Consider the following 21,716-nt stretch of genomic DNA (forward strand, 5'->3'; position numbering starts at 1 on the left):
TGAGAAATGCAGGAAGAACAGCAGACTTTATGTTGAGGGTGTTTAAAGCTTTGAATTATGTTTTTATATTTATTTATTTTTACTTCCTCTTGAGTCCGTTTCACACCGTCAGAGAGGAGGAACACAGCTGAAAGACGCAACATCATACTCACAGTGTAAACTAGGTGTAATCTATTCATCTATTACACTCTGAAAAGTTATTTATATTTAGATGACTATATCTGACTTTTGAGTGTTCCTCTAAATTAATAAATCTGTTAATTTACACATTCACACATCTGGAGTTTTTTCTTTTTCCAGCTGTTCTTTCTGCATCTGGCAGCTTCATCTGTGTTACTGTTAGTCTGATTAAGAGTTTAACTTCTTCGTATTTGTTCTAATATAGTTTCTTCCTTTGTTAAATGTGTCTCTCTGTCTGCTGTCAGTCAGTCAGTCAGTAGTCTTGTTCATGTCTGTGATCGGTCAGATTCTGTAAACACCTCCTCGTTCATGTGAACGCGCTCATATCCAGACTGAGAAACCCTGAGTTGACTTACCGAGTTGATAACCAGCTTCATAGTAGAGTTTAGTGAGATCTCGGTTGTTATGTTAAGTGAAGCCAGATAACCAGAAGACACCCCGGGTATGTTGAACTCGCTTCGTAGTGCAGGAGAGCGTTATCACCAAGCCCTCGGGAAGTGCGTCTGTCGTTGATCCCAACTCCCGTACAGGGGCGTGTCCAGACATTTTTGATAGGGGTGGCACCAGTGGGGCACTGACTTATGCGGGGGTGGCATGAAGTGTGAGCAGGAGCGCCTGCGCACAGACATATACACTCACGTATGCACACACACACACAAGAAAATACACACCCACACCCAGGTGTCGGCATAGCATTAATTTACCATTTTTGTCTCCACAACCCATATCTACTTCACTTACTAACACTGCAAGCAAGAACAGACCTACTAGTCACAACATTCAGGAAAAGGCAACATACAAATGTGATTGAAAACTACCATACTTTATTCTAACCTCAAAACAACCTTCCAAGGTATGATATACAGTACATACAAAAAAGACAATGCACTTTCTGTATAAAGTGCCAACAAAATTACAATAAATAAGCCTGTTTGGGGCAAAACATTTACTTGACAAAACTTGTCACATGTGCCACAGTGTAGTAAGTTACTGTAGTATTCTCAGCAACAGAGAAACCTGAACTCCCAGGTATAAACAAAAGTCACATCCCTCCTCACATACCAGCAAATCTTGTTTTAACATTGTAAAGTGAACTGTTAAATAATGCCAAAATAATTTGTAAATTCCCAAAGTAGGTTACATACAAAAGAAAATCCTTATTCTAAAACAGTCACTTTATAAAGTGCCAACAAAATTACAATAAATAAGTCTTTGGGCAAAATATTTACTTGACAAAACTGTGCAAAACTTTACATGTGCAACAATGTAAATGGTTGGAGGTACAGACCGTGTAGAATATTTTATCAACAGAGATAGCTGATCTTACCAGAGCTTATGTGTGCATAAAAAAAGCTTACATCACTTGTAACAAATCTTGTTTCAACACTGATTTGTTACAGTAATAATGCTACAAAATAACCTGTGACTCCAAAAGCCAACATAAGAAAACAATGCACATTAAAAAACACAGTCACTCTCCGTCTTTAAAGTGCAAACATATTTAAAATACATACGCCTCTTTGAACAAATTATTTAACCAAACAAATTATAAACTTTACATGTGCTAGTGTTGGTTACTCTAGTATTACCTAGTATTACCATTCAAGAGACCCAATCTGTTTTGACAGTTCCTTCCTTCCTTGCTTCCTTCCTCCCTCCCGTCTTCCTGTCCTTCTCTCTTTCTTTCCTCCCTCTGTCCTTCCTCTGTTCTTCATTCCGTCCTTCCTCCCTCCCTTCTTCCTTCCTTGACCTGAGGAAAACAGGAGGGTTAAAACAGTGCAATTCGCCTGTTCTTGTGTTTGCTTGCAAACACTTTGATAAAATCATCCATGTTGAGTGCCCTCGCTCTTCTTGACTCAATACTTAGCAAACCTAAATGGCTTAGTCTGTTGTCTAGCATGGTTGTCCTCAAATGAGTTTGAATGAGCTTTAGAGCTGAACAACTCCGCTCACATGCAGCAACACGGGTCTAACATAACAATGTTACACAGTACAGAATAGCTTGTTAGCTTCAGCATCGTTGACAGTCAAAACAGTGTTTGCTAATGAGATGAGATGATGACAGCCTTGTGCCAATTACAATAAAAAGAAATAAAACAAGACAGGGTAATGTTTAGCTTATTACCGTTACAGCGTTTAACTACAGGCACAGTAAGTGTAGTCAAATGTAGGCTACTCACATCTTTCACGACGACGCTCCAGAGACGTGTTGCTTCCATAGACTGACTGTAGAAAAACAGTTTGTTTCACCTGTAGGTTCACCTGTAGGTTCACCTGTAGGTTCACCTGTAGGTTCACCTGTAGGTTCACCTGCTCAAACTTCTTCTTCTTCGCGCCTTTATTTTTGCAGGCTACATACTACTTTAGCGCATCTCTGCCTCTCAGGTTTGAGAAGGAACTGCAACTCTAAACAAGAGTGCAGTTTACATTCAGTGCCGTGGCCCGCCTCTGACTGGGCATATAGACAATCATATTGTAAGATATTGGGGTGGCACTTGGGGTGGCCAATCAGATTTCAAGGGTGGCCTGTGCCACCCAAGGCCATTCCCTGAACATGCCAGTGCTCCCGTAGTGGCCAAACGACGGTACTACAACTTCCGTGTCCTTCAAGTGATGCCGTTGGGTCCATAAAGACTTTTCCCATAGACTTACATTGAGAAAGAGACGTCTGTAACTCAGAGGATAATCTATTTTAAGGTGAATCAACTCCCCAGTATGAACACTCTAATAGTCCTTATGTAGGTCTTAAAAGTTGTAAAACGCACTAACAGCTGAATCCAGAGTTATTTCCCTTCCTCCGTTCATGTGAGTGAGACCCAGTTCGAGGCTGGAGAACAAGCCGTGACCGAGCGGATGCTCTACTGCGCATGTTCCATGTGCCCAAGATCCGGGTACTTTTCCAGACGGAGGTCGAGCTATTTAGGCTTCATGCACCACTGAGCAGCTGTCAGGGCAGATGTGCAGCGAGTCAAGAGCTGCATCCCAAAGCTCTTAATTGCATCCCCGTTTCCCTCACTTGCGTCTCATCCTTGCGTCTTAGTCCCTCCCACCAGGGAAGCATGGAGAGACGCAAGGAAACCATGCGAGGAGAGAGGAAACGAGGAAATACGATTTAAGCGACATGAGACGGTCGTTTCCTCTGAAGCGTCACGTGAAGCGACGTCCGTTTCTGATGACAGCAGCAGCTGATCACATCTGGATCAGCTGTCAGTCGACTGTAACAGCTGTTTGTGTCTGAACTGATCTAATACTAATAAAGACAAGTGCAAGCTGCAGTCTGTATTTCTACTGTGGACTGCTTAGAGGCTCAGGAACCATCTCTACTGGATCAATATCTTTATATTATTGATTCATTATTAGCGTCTGTAGTTATTGATATTCTGATTGTGAGCTCATTATTTAATAACCCAGAATATGACTGTGGTGTTTTTTGAACACTGGACATTATTTATTAGGCTAAAGGGAAAATGTAAATGATGTAACTCATATCAAACCAGATGTTCAGGAATGATCAGCCTCATGTGACTGAATGATGATAAATGATGTAAAAGGTGTTTGTTGCTGACAGACAGACTCTCCTTCTCTCTCTGACTTTAATAGTTTCATTAATAAAAGTTAACGGGGGAAATAACAGATCATGAAAAGACAAATCATTCTAATAAATGCAGAAAGTTATTCTAAGTCTGTTTGTCAGGTTTTATAAAGCTCTTTCAGTGACAGGCTGCTTCACTGAAGGAAGAAGCAGAGATACTGCAGGTCCTTCTGCTGCTGTTCAGAGCTTCAGTTAACACACATTATAACTAGATGGTGAATCAGAAGACAACTAAAATATAAAACCTTTAATCTGTGATCTGTCTTCACTCCGGTATAAAACTCAGTGATGCTGAGAGGTAAAGTTATCAGATCAGTCTGATCGGCAGCAGCGTCCAATCAGTAACTGATCTCCAGTAAGGGGGCGTGTCGGTCGGTATAAGACTTCCGTGCAGGATACACTGGTGTATCCTCGCTCATAGCTCCTCCGGCAAGCCTCCTCGCTCCTCGCTCCTCGCTCCTCGCTCCTCGCTCCTCGCTCCTCGATGCACAAATAAGAGCTTTGGGACGGTCTTCAAGATGGCGCACCAGAACAACTTCCGGTTCAAGCGAGGATCGAGGAGCGAGGAAACGAAAATTAAGAGCTTTGGGATGCACCCAAGAGGTGCTTCTCATTTCAGCATTTTTTGCCTCCTCGTCTCCTCGCTCCTCGGTCCTCGCTCCTCGATCCTCCGGCTGTGACCCGGAAATCGATCTCAGTCCTCCATCTTGAAGGACGTCCCAATTCATTACAAATGCGCATTGAGGAGCGAGGAGGCTTGCTGGAGGAGCTATGAGCGAAGATACACCAGTGTTTCCTCCAGTGTTTCCTCCACGGAAGTTTATCACCGACCGACACGCCCCCTTATTGGATATCAGTTATTGATTGGACACTGCGCCGATCAGACTGATCTGATACATCAACATCACTGAGTTTCATACCAGAGTGAAGACAGATCACAGATTAAAAGATTTATATTTTAGTTGTCTTCTGATTCACCATCTAGTTATAATCTGTGTTAACTGTAGGTGTGAACAGCAGACGGATCATGTTGATGGTGAAGTGATCCAGCAGCAGAAGGACCTGCAGGAGCTCTGCTTCACACACCGTCACTGAAGGAGTCTGACACTGAAGGAGTCTGACACTGAAGGAGTCTGACACTGAAGGAGTCTGACACTTAGAGGGGTTTATAAAACCTGACAACGAACAGACCTCAATCAATTTTCCTCATTTATTAGAAAGAGATTTCTTTTGATGATCTGTTATGATCATTCACTTTTATTAAGTATCCAGTTAAAGTCAGAGAGAGAAGGGGAGTCTGTCTTTTACACCTTTTACATCATTTATCCTCATTTCCATTCAGTCACATGAAGCTGATAATTCCTGAGCGTCGGGTTTGATATGAGTTACATCATTTCACTTTCCCCTCAAACATTCAGCCTAATACATAACTTCTACTGTCAGAACATCAATAACTACAGATGCTAATAATGAATCAATAATATAAAGATATTGTGCCAGTAGAGATGGTTCCTGGTCCTCTAAGCAGGACTCAGTCCACAGTAGAGATGGTTCCTGGTCCTCTAAGCAGGACTCAGTCCACAGTAGAGATGGTTCCTGGTCCTCTAAGCAGGACTCAGTCCACAGTAGAGATGGTTCCTGGTCCTCTAAGCAGGACTCAGTCCACAGTAGAGATGGTTCCTGGTCCTCTAAGCAGGACTCAATCCACAGTAGAGATGGTTCCTGGTTCTCTAAGCAGGACTCAGTCCACAGTAGAGATGGTTCCTGGTCCTCTAAGCAGGACTCAGTCCACAGTAGAAACACAGACCAGCTGTTATTCATGTGCAGGTGTTTGTTAAACAGAGAGGAAACACTGCTGCTCTGATAACTCTGTTTCTTTATTAGTATTAGATCAGTTCAGACATAAACAGCTGTTAGAGCTGACTGACAGCTGATCCAGATGTGATCAGCTGCTGCTGTCATCAGACGCTTCAGAGGAAACGACGTCTCATGTCTCTAAAAACATATTTACTCGATTCCTATCTCCTCGTGTCGTTTCCTCGCCTCCTCCGCTCGCATCTCCCGTGGGCGGGACTAAGACGCGAGGAGAGGAGTCGAGGAGTCGAGGAGTCAAGCCGTATAAAAGCACTAATGGGAATGACCCCAGGTGTATCAGGGAATCAGCTATGCAGAGGCAGCAAAGAAGGTTTCAGGAGGCATAAAAGTGACAAAAGAAAATAACACTGTGAATGAAGATGTTGTAAAATGTGCAGGATGTGATAAGTTGAAGGAGGAAACTCTGCTAGTCAGAAAAAGTGACTTTGTGCTCTTTATGGCAGAAATAATCAACTGTTCGGCACAGTCAAAAAGTCGCAATGAAAGGATTAAATTAATTGTCAGATCAGCTGAGAAGTACCTTGAAGTGAATGGGAAACAGTTAGAAACATTCTGAATGGAGATACACAATCCTCACAAACATGGGCTGGATCCTCTTAATGGTGTTCTTCTGCTACAATGGAATGTGAGAAGCTTAATGACAAATGGACAGGAGTTTAAGAAGTATATTGATAATTTACAAAATAAACCTAATGTAATCTGTATACAACAGACATGGTTGAAACCACAGTGGGATTTTGTTGTAAAGGGATATTCTGTAGTTAGAAGAGATAGGGAATCTGGTAATGATGGAGGAGTTGCAACCCGTGTGTTATTAAATAGGTCTTTCAGTGACAGACTCTTTCACCTGCGGTGTGTTAAAGAGAGATACCACAGCTCCTCCTGCTGCTGGAACACTTTATCAACAGATCATAAAGATTATCTGACATAATGTGGAGAAATATCACTTCATTACCAGGTTGGAATAGAAATAAACAGGAATATATGATACATATTGAGTTAATTGTTGGAGTTATGGAGAAGGTGTAGGATCATATACTTCTTCCAACTTCTCTTCGGACATGTAATATTTATTTATGTTGATTATTTGTTAATTGATTGTTTACTGTTCATTTTATTAGTTATTCTTTTTTGTTTTTTACTGAGGTATTTGTTACATGTTCGAAATAAATAATTAATTAAGAATAAAGTGAAACGAAATGGTTGTCACTGTCCACTAATATTAAACACGAATCCCAATTAGTGTATGAGCGTATGAAAATAATATGCAAGATCAGCATATAGTTTGTTATTATGAACGGCTGAATGGTGCGTTGCTTTAAATGCTGCGGATGCAAGGAATCGTGGGATGTTATTCTCTCGTTTCCTTTGGTAAAGGATGCTCCAGTGTTTCCTCTGCTAAAGGAGATAATAAAGGAAGCATTGAAGCTCCTCTCCTTAACTTTTGGTGAATTTGAACGGCTCTTATCACGGCTGCTACTGAGGTACTGAGAGGGTCATTTCACTCCGTTAGGAACCTTCCTGAGCAAAAAGGACTATTCGAACGCAGCCCTGCTCTCAGGAATGAACGGGGCCAACGCCTCCAACGCTGTATCCAGTTCCCTTAGTACATCCATGGTTATCACTCCCAGGGCGTCAAATATAGAGGCTTTGTCACGGCCATCGACGTCCGGTATCGCTGCACAAGGCACCCTTTAATACTGGTATGAAACGCACCAGGCGTTCCATTAATGTGAACCCATCCACAGCAACAGTAACCGCTCTGAGAAAGTGCTCCGGCAGTGTGGTGACGTAGTTTAAAGAGCAAAAAGACACACAGCGGGTGCAGATTGGCCTTACAGGTTAATGCACTGTTCTGTAGTGCTGTTTGGTATTTTCTCTGTAGTAGTGATAGAAAACACAGCTAAGTATGTTTACTAAGAAAGTGTGAATCATCCATTCATTCAGTTATGTCATTGATTCTGGTTGTTGGCTTGACTGGACCCGGTTGACCTACTGAGCCACCCAGGTTGAGCTACTGGAGCCAACCGGAGGGGAAGCGGTGGTCGACCAATCAGAGACAGAGAAAGGTTTGGTTCAGAAAATAACCTGCACAGAAAGAGGAAGTCCTCGTCTATATAGAGAGCTGTATTTCATTCTCAGACAGTCAGCAGCTAAACAACATGGGGGTCACCGCTCTGTGCTTCAGACTGTGTGAGTACTGACCTTATTTATTCTTTTATCTACCTTTTACATCCTGTATATCTAACCGTCCGTCTGATATTCAACTTTGCTCCTTTGCTCATCCAGTGATGCTTGAATTCACTCTGCTGAACAGCTATACTCTGAAAAGTGGTGAGTAACAAATAGAAACTCCTAAAGATTCTAAACATTTTGCATCATTCTGTCTATCTAAAGGACCTTTTAAATCTGTATTTGTCTCTATGCTGTGATTTAAGTTCCTACGGTTATGTTAAATATTTTTGGAGAGGTTGAGTTTAATGAATTAATCTCCATGTCATTAGCAAATACCAGAATACATTTTGCAAAAAAATCCCAATTTAATCTGCCACAAGGTGTAGACAGCTACTGTACAGTGGTTTTGTTGATTTTGTTTCCTATGTCATAGTTCTGAATGTTTCTTTTGGACACTATCAGGATCAGGAATACTCAGGAATCTGATGTAGAATGTGATACTAAGACGCCAACAGGGCACACATTAGAGCGTCTATTTGTGAACCTTAGTTTTTTATGTGGATTGTTTTTTTTACATTTATATATAACGATAACTGTGTTTGTGTGCATTGAAAAATATTTTTGTGGAGAGAGTCAAAACACAAAGATCACAGAATCCCAAAAGGGCCCAAAACAGACCAGAGTTTCTGGTAAAGCTGATAATACATGTTGCATTGAGTGAAGGAGAGATCAGAATGACACTGGGTGTGCAGTTTCCCTCCTCTTTTAAGCCCTACAGAAAGGGCGTCGTTACACCCTGATTGGCACCAAGCTGCTCTCAACTATCATTTAAGAGCCAGTTCCCACACCCTGCGCAACAGGTGAACTGAATAACCCTCTAATCACTCAGCAACTCAACCAAAAAAACACCAGGGAAAAGGGAAACAACAGCAAGCACCAGAGAATTGGCAGCTGCCACACTCCCTCCCCCATATAATAAACACCGCCTCCAAGGTGTTTTACACACATCCTTTAGACAGTTATTTACCTTTAATACAATGTCACAAAAAACCCATAAATTCATCCTCATCACTAGTGTCACTGTCCAGAAAAATGCGCATGACCGCCTCTCTCTCCTGAGCCTCCACTTCAACAGAGGTTGGGCGACACTCCTTCAAATCACACACATTAACCACCCTTAGATCCTTTCCGGTGTCCTCACGCACAATCCTGTAATTCACAGGGCCTACCTGCGCAACAATGCGGTACGGACCAATCCATCGTGGGGCCAGTTTAGCTGTGTAATTTTTGGAAGCCTTGGAGACGGGATGGGCTTTCATCCAGACCCTATCCTTCATTTCATATGTGACATGTCGCCTGTTTTTGTTGTAGGTATGAGCCTGTTTCCTTTTTGCCTGTGCCAGATTGGACTCTACCAGAGCTTGGACATTTTTCAGAGCACGTGGGACCTGAGAAGAGGGCTCAAAAGCTCTGGCAAAAGGTCCCTTCAAAGATCCTCTAAGCAGCAACTCAGCTGGGGAAAAGCCGGTGGCTTCATTGACTGCGGAGTTCAGGGCAAAACGCAACTCCGGTATGAAACGATCCCAACTCTTATGCTTCTCTCCAACATACGAAGCTATCATGCTTTTTAGTGAGCGGTTAATACGCTCAGTCATGTTAGTCTGTGGATGATAGGCAGTTGTGAGTTTATGGACAACCCCCCAGCTATCACACAACTCTTTGAAAACCTCTGATGTGAACTGAGGTCCCCGATCTGATAAGACATGTTTTGGGACACCCCAACGTGTAAAGATGTCCTTCCGCAGATATTTGCTGATTGTGGAAGCAGTAGCATTACGTAAAGGAAACAACTCAACCCAATGACTATAATAATCTACCACAACAAGTAATTGGGTGTTTCCCAGGGAACTACGAGGCAGAGGGCCCATGAGGTCCAAACCAAGCATTTCCCATGGCTCCGTTACCTTGGTCTGCTGGAGCAAGCCAGCAGGCTTCCTGGACTCAGGTTTATATTTCTGACAAATAATACAAGATCTTACATATTCTGCGACATCTGTCCATATTTTCGGCCAGTATGCAACTTCACGAATCCTTTGCTGGGTCTTATATCGTCCAAAATGACCACTCAAAGGGTTATCGTGGTATGCATGCAAGACGACTGGACGAAGTGACTGTGGAACATATACCTGGTATAGGTCACCACGGTCAAGATGTTTGGTTTTCTTGTAAACCGTATCCTCCAAAATGACAAAACCGGAGTCTACTTCACCGCCAGGTTTGTCATCAGTGAGCAGTGCCTGATATATTTTCTGGATGTCTGGATCACTCCTCTGGGCTTTCCAGACATCCTCATCAGTCAGAGGAAAAGGTACAAACTTCTCATCCCGTGTCAGGGAACGAGTGTACAATGCAAGGGAGGCCGGACCAGTGGCCCGCGACAGAGCATCCGGTGCGTTGTTCAACTTACCCTTACGATATTCAATCGGAAAAGAAAATTCCTGCAGACGCAGTGCCCAGCGTATAAGCCTGGAGCTAGCTTTATTGGTGTTAAAGACCCACAACAACGAAGAGTGGTCAGTGACAACAACGAAAGGTTTCCCTTCCAGATAGTGTCTCCATTTCTCCAGACTCCACACCACAGCCAGACATTCCCGTTCTGTCGTGGAGTAATTTTGCTCTGACCTTGTTAGAGAGCGGCTGCCATAAGCGATAACCTCTTCTCTAGAGGAAGTGTTCGATCTCTGAGCCAAAACTGCCCCTAGACCCGTAGAACTTGCATCGGTGTAGACGACAAATGTGTTACACATATCAGGGTGACCAAGGACAGGAGGAGAAGTCAGATGGTCTTTAACACATTGAAATGCCTTCTGACACTCCTCTGACCACTTAAACACGACTCCTTTCTTTTTCAGCGCATTCAGGGGCTCCGCAATCATTGAAAAGTTAGGGACATAACGGTGGTACCATCCAGCTAGACCCAAAAACCTTTGAACTTCCTTGAGGTTTCTAGGCACAGGGTAGTCACAAAGTGCTTCTGTCTTTGCTGGATCTGCTCGCACTCCCTCCTTGCTCACTACATGACCCAGGAATTTAAGCTCGGGACAACAGAAGTGGCATTTCTTAATATTGAGTGTAAGGCCAGCCTGCTGGAGGCAATCAAACACTCGCTGGACGTCATGAAAATGATTCTGGACGTCTTTGGAATAGATTATGATGTCATCCAAGTACACCATACAGCACTCTCCTAGGCAGCTCCTCAGCACTTGAGTCATTAGCCTTTGGAAGGTAGCTGGAGCTCCCTTCAAGCCGAAAGGCATAACCCGAAAATGGAATAATCCAAAACATGTGACGAATGCCGTGAGGTGCTGGCTTTCCGGGTCCATTTCTACCTGCCAATAACCACTGTTGAGATCTAAGGTGGTGAACACAGCTGAACCTGCCAGAGATTCAAGTATCTCAGAAATCGTTGGTAGAGGATAGGCATCTCCCTCGCTACGTTCATTAACACGGCGGAGATCAACACAAAATCGGGGTGTTCCATCATCTTTTCTAGGCACCACTACAATCGGGGATGCCCATGGTGAATGGGAAGGTACAATGATACCCTGTTGAAGCATCTCTTCGATCTGCTCCTTAACCATCTTCCGCTTTTGTAGGGGTAATCAATAGGGGCTCTGGGTAACCACAACATCACTGTTTAATTTGATTTTATGTTTCAGCACAGAGGTACGGCCTAAAGTGGTGGTGCAGACCCGCGGGTTGTTTAGCAAGAGTTGGTACAATTTCTCAGCCTCCCTCCCTGTTAAACCACTGTCTGCAACAGCAGTATGGAGCAGACTGAGTAAGTCATCACCTTTAGGAATACAAGCTAGGTTACACCAGTCATCACTAACAGCAGGCAAGAGCGGTAATGTAGGTGGTAAGGTAGTATACAAAGCAACACTGCTCACACTCAGAACACCCCAACCATCGCTAGGGCACAGGACAGGCTGGAAAGAGAAAACCCTGGTGGTGTCATCACCAGCAAAAGAGTATACCTTGTCCCGGACGTTGACCTGGAGCCCACTCATGCTCATAAAATCTAAACCAAGAACTAATGGATACACCAACACATCTGCATCCAGTACTGCGGTAGGTACGAACCAACTGTTACCATGCATGCTGAACTCCAGCACTTTACATCCGATAGGATTTGCTTGCTGGCCATTCGCAAGATACATTGGTCCACCCTGCCATGATACAAGGGACTCATTGGGGCCTTTGATCTTATTCCACAGACTCACATGCAATAAAGTGTAAGTAGCACCTGTGTCCACAAGCGCTTTCTCATGACGCTGACGTACCGTGATGGGCACAACCAACTGTTTTAGACTAGGGGGCGGGTGAGATGGAGATCCCACCACACTAGTAGACTTTTGCTTCTGGCGGTTCTTGGCTGCAGGCTGACTAGCAACAGTAGCCATGGAACCTTTTTTACTGGACTCTGAAGTCTGTTTTGACTCTGACTTTTGCTGTCCACTGTATTTTGAGCTACCTGGGAAGACATGAAACTGAGGGCAGAACCCTGGTGCATGCTCACCATGGCAACGCCAACACAAAACCATTTCAGGTCTCTTTATAACCTTCTTTTCAGTTGTACCATTAGCTTTGTGAGATTCGTTCAGAGTTCTCCTGTACCTTTTCTGGTTTTCATAATCTACTTCTATTTGACTCCCAATGCGGATCATCTCATCTATGGAGGTAACCCGACCACGGAGCTGACATGCCAGAAAGGGATTCATAGCCTTCAATATTCTTTTTAAAATCTCATCATCTGTGGCCGAAGAGTGCCAACGTTTGATAAGTGCTTGAAAGGAGAAAACAAAGTCTCGTAGTGACTCATTTCTTCCTTGCACCCTGGTTCGAATCTGTTCTTCCAGAACATCAACATAGTCCTCGGGAAGAAAAGATGATAGGAAAGCTCTCTGAAATTCCTCCCATGAATGGATTTTCTCCCTAACAGTCTCCCACCAATCACGTGCAGAACCATGCAATACACTTCTCATGGTCGCTAGGATCTCACCATGAGTAAGTGGTTTCAGAGACAGGAAGTCACTGCATCTTTGCAAATACACCAAAGGATCTTTCTCATCCTGAGGCCCGCCATAGCAAGGGAAAAACATCTTAATTGGAAGTTTGCCATCAGTCACTCTACAACCATCATCCTGGAAAATGTCACCCTTTGGAGCAGCAGCTCCTGAGCAATCTGAAGGAACTCCCACAGGACAGGAGGTAGGCAACAAAACCACATTTTTAACAACTGGAGAAACAGGATATGTGTGTGCTTGAGACGAAACTGCAACAGGTGTGACTGCTTCTTTAAGGACCCATTCCTCTCGCTTATGTATTGAATTGACCTGAGAATTGAGTGCACACTGTTGACGCACAAGAGACTCAAGGGTAGCCTGCACTGAACCCATCTGCTGTTGCAATGTATGCACCTCGGTCACCAGAAGTTGTACATCCTTGTTTTCAGTGACCGCGGATGTAATGGAGATCATCAAGTTTTGACGGTCAGTAATCAGGGACTCTTGGAACTCAGACTGTGTTTGTTGTGCATTCCACTGAATGACATTTATGCACTTTGAACCAAAATCCCTTACTTCTGCGAGCAAATGGTTACTTGCTTTCTCCACCACATTTGTTATGAGAGTAGTACACATTTTTAGAGCTTTATCGATGGGTATGCCCTTTGAAATGTTTGACAGCCACTCACGCTGCCAATCCACTGTATTTTTAAACACAAGTTTCATCGACTCTACAGCATTAGCAAAAATAACTAAATCCGAATCTGAGTGTTCCTGGGTGGGAGGAGTTACAGGAACTGGGGATGAAGGCGGAAGTAATAAGCCCTCTAAAGCCAAAAGAGGATGAGTGTCCACAGACAATTGTGGTTCTACTGGAGCATCTACCCATCCCTCTTCATCATCATCATCATCCAGTAAGTGCACCTCCTGCCCAACTACAGGCATATCCAAGCTAACATTTAGAGAAAGCTCGGATTCCAATTCCGCAAGCGACGGTTCAAATGCGGTCATTGTAATGTCTGGATCTTCCCAAGACATGATGGATAGTCACTAGTAATTATTTGGACTAATAGTCAAGCTACACTCCAAATACACATTTCAGAAATATACACTCAAATACACTTGCTAAATAGATATCAGAAGATCGGACACAAAACTAAATCTCTTTATTGAAAGATTATGCTTTGTGTTACGTTTCCCTTCGTGGTTGCCAATTATGTGGCGGTACTGAGTACCCCAGACTTTAGTTGTCAGTCAGACGACTGAAAAACAGTTCCCATCCACATAATAATATAAAATAAAATGCCTTCTTAATAATAATAATGAACAAATGCCTCTATATTAACAAACAATTAAGGAAACTGAAATATTGGTTTGTGTTTTTCCTTTTACCCTCCTTTAAAGTTTTCCCAAATAAAATACACTAAAAGAAATGGGTATAAAGGGTTTCATTGAAAATCAACAAATGAATAGAATACAAAAATACAGCCTGCAGGTGTTAGGCTATTGTAAGGCAAGCCAGATCGCTGCACAAATAGTACCTAAACGTCCCAGTGCAGGTAACCCAATTGGTTGGCACTTAACTTGTTTCCCCAACTAGGAGTCAATACTCTCAACAAACAAAACACAAAGATCACAGAATCCCAAAAGGGCCCAAAACAGACCAGAGTTTCTGGTAAAGCTGATAACACATGTTGCATTGAGTGAAGGAGAGATCAGAATGACACTGGGTGTGCAGTTTCCCTCCTCTTTTAAGCCCTACAGAAAGGGCGTCGTTACACCCTGATTGGCCAAGAGGGGAATGCACCAAGCTGCTCTCAACTATCATTTAAGAGCCAGTCCCCACACCCTGCGCAACAGGTGAACTGAATAACCCTCTAATCACTCAGCAACTCAACCAAAAAAACACCAGGGAAAAGGGAAACAACAGCAAACACCAGAGAATTGGCAGCTGCCACAGTGTGATTCATGACGCAATTCAAATGTTGACTACCGTTCTTATTTATCCCAAAATAAGGTCCCATTGGGTCCACCAGAAGGGGCTTTGCGTCTCTATAAGATACATTATTTTATACTTTTCTGCTGTGCTTGAGCAATCAAGTTTTTACTGCAGCAAAGTTAATTTGACATTTTATTAGAAACAAAACATAATATTTATAGCATTTTAGCCTTTATTGATGGTAGACAGTAGAGACAGACTAGCTCTGGTGGTCACGCCGTAGTATTGACTTGTTAGTGACATAAAAGTGACCCATTGAGACTGTATTTGTGTGTAAGTTACCTCTACAGAAGTGTGTTAGGAGAAGGAGGAAGACCAAAACATGGAGTGTTCTGAGATGAGTATTTAGGGTTTTTCCATCTATGTTGAAAAGCATCATGGAGCTCTGAAAATGAACAGAAACCAGTGATAACAATGTTAACTTACAGGGAGTAGGGCTTTTTAATAGTTATTAATAGACTACAGCCAACAATGAAGTAATACCTAAACATGCTTAAAAGAAAGAATGCCTGAATTATAAACAACCCAATCTCATGGGAAGGTATTCCGCACTTTAGCATTTTCGTGTGTCATTTTTTCCCCCTCGCAACAAAACTATGGTAACAACTGCAAATAGGTTGAGGCAAAACATCAAGATTGGGCTTAAAATAAGTATGTTAACTAAGTAAAATACATACATAAAAAACTTAACATTAGTACGGTAAACACATCACTAAAAAACACGTCACTTACGTAACTTCAAAATAACTCAACAACACTCAGGCACTCAATCACCGGTCTCCTGGTTGAAAGTCCTGAGTTTGTTTTATTCTGCATCACTAGCTCTGAGCGTGACGTATTTAATGTTTTTACATTGCAGTCAATACAGACTCAAGGTGTAAACATGACACGCCAAAAGCAAGAACAGCATTCTTGTTGCACGTGAAATGCCATATTCTGTGCTCTACTATTAAGTTACACATATTATATGTCATCATATTATATCCACTGTTTGATTCACACAAACTCTGCAGATACAAACTCTTCTACAAATGTTTACAAAGTGTCATGACTTTTTTTACTCTCACTTTTAATGCTTAAGATTTTAAAGCATCCCACAGTGAACATAAAATGTGTTTTGAAGCTCAGTTAGTTATACTTGAAACCTTTCCATGTTACAAAGTCAAATATCTCCTATACATTACTATAATCACAGTAAAGACTGTCACAGTAAGTAGCTTCGTGTTAAAACAGGTGTCTTGTTAAAATGCTCAAAATTCAAATAACATTTCAAGGCTGTTCAAATGAAAACAATTCAACTGTAATTGACTTACATTTGAAATACATTTTGCGTCTGCATGCAATTTTCCCTCTTGACACAAAGGCTATAAAACGGTATTATCTGTTCTCAAGTGGAGTTGTAGTTGAGAGAGACCAAAACTCAGAATGCAGACACAGTTTTTATAAAGGTTTCTAATGTATTTTAGATTAAATGTTAGACAAACCTGTTGAATGTTGCTCGTCCCAGTCTCCTCACATGACTGTGTGGCAAAGTCTGTAAATCATTGATAGGCTCCCGACCTTTACTTTTTGATTGTTATCAACTGCTTTAGTACGTCATTTTTCCTTCCTCACTTTCCTTAAAACTTCTAAGCACTGATTAAATGTTTCATTGTTTTCAATGTGCAAAAGTTTCTGTAATTATTAATTGCAGATCTAATTAATACACAGGCTACTGCACTTAAAATTATAATTAATTCAGAACTTAGTGTAGGATTCATTCATCATAATACACTGACTGACAAAAGGCTAAAGCTTGAAATTGATTAAGTTAAGGTTTTGTCAAAATGTAGACATACAGTACTATTGTTGTCTGTTTCACTTTGAGTGCCTCGGTTTATGATCACCTGAACTTTGGCCTCATTTGCCAGGTAACCGGTTACAAAATAATACATAAATTAGTCGGTATCATAGTAACACTAACACCGGCTCTTTGTTTTGGCAGTTTAGGAGAAGCAAATGTTCATTAAGGCAGATTAGAGGCCTGCTATTTTACTGCAGGAGGCAGGATAGGACTTTCAATTCTCATATCATCTTCAGTATCAGCCTTATTTGTATTCAGTGTTTGTGGCTGGCAAAGAACCTGGAAGTGAAATACAAAGATAAAAGAGAGAAACAAGGATATCTGATATCTGTAAATACTGTAGTTGCCCTGGAGGATCCTGAATATCATGTAGCTGTGTTTGAACATTAGTGGAAACAGTCACCTACTACACCAAAGGGTATTGGCTCTACAGCAGCATTACTGGTCAGTATGCATGACTCTGCTGCTTGTGATGCGATCCCTGACCAACAGGAAACCAAGGTTTAGTTTGATGGGTTAATTAATTTCATTATTGCATGGTAGTATTTTTGAGGGGTTTAGATAATCAACCACATGACGAGTGATGGAGTTACAAAAGATTTCAGAAAAACAAACAAGTCCGTAATCGGGCAATTTGATTCTTTTTGCGAATTCATAAATATGCGCCTGCTAATGGTGATATGGGGGGGGGGGGGAATTGGGCTCTACTTAGCCGAATAAAAGACACACACATGGAAAACTGCATTTAAATCAGCATCAGCATTGATTACGTTTACGTGCACACAATATTCATTTTTTTGCCCTTATTCCGAAAAAGACAATATTCCTATAAGCTGTTTACATGGCTAATGAAAATGAATATTGCACTGATATTAACGTTTACATGCAGCCATTCATACTCTGATTAACGTAACCGATGGTGGACACAGCCTCCCTCTTTCATTCCTTCAACCTCCTTCGTGAAAAGGTCGGAGATATTTGTATATACCCAAAAGCCTGTTTATATCCAAGTCTTTCATGATGTTCTTTGTGAATGAATGTACAATGTAAACAGAATGTACCAATACCAGATGCAAAATTATATCCTTATGTAAAAAGATTTTTATTTGTAAAAGAAAACACTTGACATTACCCAAAGCAAATATTTCTCAAATATGTACATCAGCATCTGGACTCAAACATCGAATCAAATATCAAACATTTATCTTTATATATCTTCATTATAGAAAATGCATTATGGAAATATACAGTATATTGAATTGAATTAAAAACAATACAAAAAGTAGAAAAACATAGATCTGATGAGGTCTAATATAAATATTCAATCTGGTAAACATATAAAATACAAGTTCCTGAGTTACGTTACCTCACATTTAGATTTTGAGATTAATTTGTTTTACTCTTTGTCTTTATAACATTTGATGATGATGATGATGATATATATATTTGCCTTAACAATGAAGAATGTTCTCCAGTAATGCAGCAGCAATAAAACAGTTACATTTTTTCAAACAAAATGTAATGAAGTTTGATTTGATATTACATTTAGTTGCTCCCACATCAAAAAGTAATGTGACTTAATGTTCACTGGTCATTACTATAATATGTGTTTTTGCATTAAGATCTGAGTCATGATGTTCCTGATTTATAATGTTAGTTAATGTGGGAATTTTCTCTCATGACCCTTTCCTGTTGCTGATAAAAGCAGCTAAAAGGTAAGATAAGCTAAAGAAAAAAGAAGTAGGCACACAAAAAAAAGGAAATTAATTAGTATCCTTCAGTGACTATAAACTGAGTTGATGTTGTATCTCTCCAGTGTGGTTGATGAGGGTGAACTGCAGTTTGTCTCTATTGCTCCAGCACTTCAGGTCATTCCACACCAGGTCATAGGGAGGATAATTGGAACCATAATGTGGGACCCACATCTGTAAAATGCAAAGGTCACAGACTTATGAGCAGTAAGTTAAATCATTAAATAATCAAAGTAACAATGCATTATTATTATTATTAAATTTAGTTTCAAATGGAACTCAACAACAATGGTGAAAGACAGAAGAACGAAAAGGACAATAGCAACAACATGAATTAAGAAATCATTAACGACTTACATTGACAGTGTTTCTAGACCTGAGTGTAAATGAACGATCAAATTTGTATGTGATGGGTTTTGTATCGTTGAACTGTCCTTGTAATATCCAGTCTCCCAGTAGTTGTTTCTACAGGAGGTAAATTGGGCAGGATAGGGAGGTGGAGAGAAAGAAAGACTAATGAATGAATGTTACAGTTGAATTTGATGCGTTTATAAATGACATGAAAACAAGAGAAAGTGTATTCTCAGGTAAACAGCAGGCAGGCTGTTCTCATACACCGTTCGTAGCTATACCTACAAAAAGTAATGCACTGTAATTTGTGTATATCCCAGAAAAGGAAATTGTATTCAATCCACGTAAATCGTGCACCAGGAAGTACAAACAATGGCAAACGCAGCATATAGGGAGGAGGTCGGGGTGGATGGGCGGGTAAAAAAAAAACTGACTTTCACCCAGAAGGCCGCTGTTCGTGTCCCTTGTGAAACCAGAAGTCAGAATTTACTTATTTGTCACGTAAACCAACGTAAACCACCTAAACCTAACCGAGTGGATATTTTCCTAAACCTAACTAAGTAGTTTTGTTGCCCAAACCTTACTAAGTAGTTTTGTTACCTAATCCTAACTAAGTCGTTTTCTTGCCTAAACCTAAATAAGTAGTTTTGTTACCTAAACTTAACTAAGTAGTTTTGTTACCTAAACTTAACTAAGTAGTTTTGTTGTCGAAACCTAAAAGTAGTTTTGTGACCTAAACTTAACTAAGTTGTTTCCTTTTTTGAAAAGACTGGAGCGGAAATTAAAATTTGCCTCATGCGTTCCCAGACACTCGTAGGAAAGAAACCACGGTTAATGAGGAATAACTTTTTGTAAGATATTATACAAACCGTTGTGATGAGGATACGTTGAAGGTCATTAGCTTGGTTTGAACGGTCCATCTCTGGATACACTTAGATAACATATTGCTAGACATATAATAAACACTTATAAAGTACTCATACAGTGTCCATACACACAAAAAACAACATTACCTGATGGGATGTGTTTATGAGACGGATATATTTGCCCTGTTGGTCGACCTCAATGACAATGAGAGGTTCTGTGGTTGAGCTCTGACTGCCTGAGCTGCTGTTGTCCTGATGAAAGGACTGAGAATCATCAGCCTCCAGGACATTGCATCTGCTTGTGTTTACCTGAGAGAGAGACAACAAACAGATTAGTCATTCAACACTAATGAAGTAACCAACAGACGGATGTTGATCTTTCAGCAGTAGATTAATGCAGGAAGTGATGGTCTGAACCGTTTAACTGCTGACTGAAGTTGTGTTCTGACTTTTTAAGCTGTTAAAGAGAATTTTTGGACAAAGTGAAATTCTCATTTTTCTATTTAGTTTGTTTTTAGAAATATTAAACAGTATTGATTGTTAATACATGTTCCTCTAACAGTAGGTCGTGTGTTCAGACAGACAGGAGGAACATTTTAGACGTGGTGCGAGAGCAAACAAAGTCAATGGAAAGATGTTTGCTTCAGACTTAGAAAGGTCAGAGGTCATACTGACTTGTTCTATGGACAGCTGCTGTGGCACTTTGTGGTCTGTTCAGTCTCAGATTTGCTCTCATGTTTTTTCTGATTTGTTTTGGTTTCAGACAAATGTCAATTATTTGTGAAGAAGATTAAAATAAAGTGAGATGAAAACAGATACATTAATAAACAGTGTTTTAGGTAATAAATGAACCTTGGTCTCCATCTCTTTCTTTGGGTTCTCCACTTCTTTCTCAGCTTCCTCCCTTTTAGTCTTCTCATCATGGAGCTGCTTCTCAATCTGGAGGTAAAGAGAGATGAAGAGAGACATTTAGTTTCATTCAGTACTTTATTTAGTCCACATTATATCCTGATGAACTAGTTTCTGATTGGCTGGATGTTGTGATAATGTGCACATAGTTAGTCTCAGGTTTAACCTGTTTACTCTGAGCACATCTAGACTGTAAATATCAGGTACTTCATTATACTATTACACTACGGTACTGTATCATACACTATAATATACACTACTAAATTCAGTACTCTTGCGCTATTTGCACTACCATTGGCACACTGTCACTTCACTGCTGTACTTATGTTATCTTTTATTTTATCTTACTTTATTCTATTCGATTTGATCTCTTTTTAAGGTGTATTGGTGTTGCAACTGTTGTTTAAGTTACTGGATGCCTAAATTTCCTTCGGGAACAATAAAGTATCTATCTATGTAGGTGTTACAATCAGTGAATGACTTAAATGATGGGTTCAACATGTAATTAGATAATAAGAACATTTAACTAAACTGAAACCTGATCATACTCAGACATTTTGACTCAGGTTCAATTATTCTGTGTAGATTTATACTGGAAACACCCGCTGAGGTCTCCCCTCTCCAACCAGCGCATTAATCATTAAACTGTTTTTACTGTTTAAACCACTGTTAAACCAACAATGCTCAATAAAGAGATGCTTCTTCTTTGGATTTTCAAAATATCATACTTTGTCAAATATGTGTTGGTTACTGTATGTAAGCTATTTACCTGCAGGAAGAATGTTACTAAATAGTTTTACAGATTTGTATTATTGTACTAGTGCAGTGCCCGTGAAAATCATGTCTACAACAGGCTGAATGTTTGGTCTGTAGTGTTGCTGCTTGCAGCTTTCTAGAGAACTGATCATACAAACAACTAAACACTCAACTCTGCTCTTCGTTGGTCCTCAGCAATACACGTTTAAGTTAGTATGGTAGAAACATCCACTAGTTGAGTTTCAGGTTCAGAGTGGTGCTGTCCCTGTAGACTATCCACTCAGACTAGTTTGGTTGTAACGTTATTCTATCCAGCATCCAGCAGCAGAAGTGAAGTTCAGTCAATGAGCTGC

At 40.9% G+C, this 21,716-nt stretch overlaps 1 protein-coding gene and 1 long non-coding RNA gene across 2 annotated transcripts in view; both read right to left on the minus strand.

The window, feature by feature from the left end:
- Positions 1–21,716, minus strand: part of LOC141761262 (uncharacterized) — a 43,422-nt gene that overhangs the window by 10,834 nt on the left and 10,872 nt on the right. The gene's annotated exons all lie outside the window — the stretch shown is intronic.
- Positions 17,831–20,003, minus strand: LOC141761321 (uncharacterized). The gene is made up of 3 exons (XR_012592551.1): positions 19,846–20,003; positions 18,839–18,946; positions 17,831–18,655 (listed from the first exon to the last, which is right to left on the minus strand). It is a non-coding gene; the product is annotated as an uncharacterized LOC141761321 (long non-coding RNA).

The sequence above is a fragment of the Sebastes fasciatus genome, chromosome 22 (genome assembly GCF_043250625.1).
Source record: "Sebastes fasciatus isolate fSebFas1 chromosome 22, fSebFas1.pri, whole genome shotgun sequence".
NCBI classification, from domain to species: domain Eukaryota; kingdom Metazoa; phylum Chordata; class Actinopteri; order Perciformes; family Sebastidae; genus Sebastes; species Sebastes fasciatus.